This window comes from Rhea americana, unplaced genomic scaffold (genome assembly GCF_003343005.1).
Source record: "Rhea americana isolate MKP2758 unplaced genomic scaffold, rheAme1 scaffold_113, whole genome shotgun sequence".
In the NCBI taxonomy this organism is placed as follows: domain Eukaryota; kingdom Metazoa; phylum Chordata; class Aves; order Rheiformes; family Rheidae; genus Rhea; species Rhea americana.
The window spans coordinates 1,080,492-1,081,683 of NW_028185184.1; positions in this window are offsets into that span (position 1 = coordinate 1,080,492).

Sequence of the window (1,192 nt, forward strand, 5' to 3'; positions counted from 1 at the left end):
TTTCGTGTGTTTCAGATTCGTGCCTGTTACCTCTCGTTCTGTCACTGGGTGTCACTGAGAAGAGTCTATCTCTGTCTTCCTAACACTCTCCCATCAGATACTTTTACTTTAAGATTCCCCTGAGCCTTCTCTTCTCCAAGCTGCACAGTCCCACCTCTCTCAGCCTCTCCTTGTATGTCAGATGCTGCTATACTTAAATCATCTTCATGGCCCTCAATGGACTTCCTTTAGCATGTTTCTCTTGTACTGGGGAGCCCTGACTGGAACACGGCACTCCAGGCATGGCCTCATCTCCCTCGATGTGCAGCAATAGTCTGCCTAGCAAAGCCTAGGGTGCTTTTGGCCTTAATTGCCATGGGTGCATATTCCAGTCTCACAGACAACTTGCTGTCCACCAGCCCTGTATCTGCAATACTGTAAACAGATTCTTATCTCCATTTAGCACTTGTGAGACCACATCTAGAGTACTGCCCAGGTTTGAGCTCCTCAGTCCAAGAAAGACATTACTATAGTGCAGTGCATCTGGAGAAGGGACATTGAGATGGTTGGTGGCCTGGAGGACATGACATGTGAGGAAAACCTGAGAGATCTGGTTTGCCCAACCTGGAGAAGTGAAGACTAGAGGGAATCTTATTGCCTTCTAYGCCTTTCTGAAGGTATACAGTAATATGGCAAGCAAAAAACAAGATGATTCAGGAGAAATTCCATCTATAAGAAAAAAATTCTTCATTATGAGAACAAAAAATCCTTTTTCACTGGGATGTGAAGAGGTGCCTATAGTCTGTGAGATCTCCTCACCTTTGAGATAAAAATTCAACCGAGCACAACCCTGAACAATTGCCCTAACTGGTCCTGCTTCTAACAGGGACTAGAAGAACTCCAGAGGCCCCCTCCCAACTTAAATAATTCTATTATTCTAATGTTCTCTATATCACTATCACTTACTTGTGGAACCAAAATGTAAATGTTCAAGTTGAAGCCAGAACGACTGAGATTCCTGGGCTTTCTCCGTGTAGTTACAGCTGTGGAGTCTGAGCATTTGTGAACAGAAAAGGTGAGGTACTTCAGAGAAAAATACAACTTAATTTGACATCACATCTCTGTTCTTTCCATAAAAATACTAATGTAACTGAGAGAAATGAAGCTAATAATTTTATATTGCATAGTAATATAAATAACAAATTATTAAATT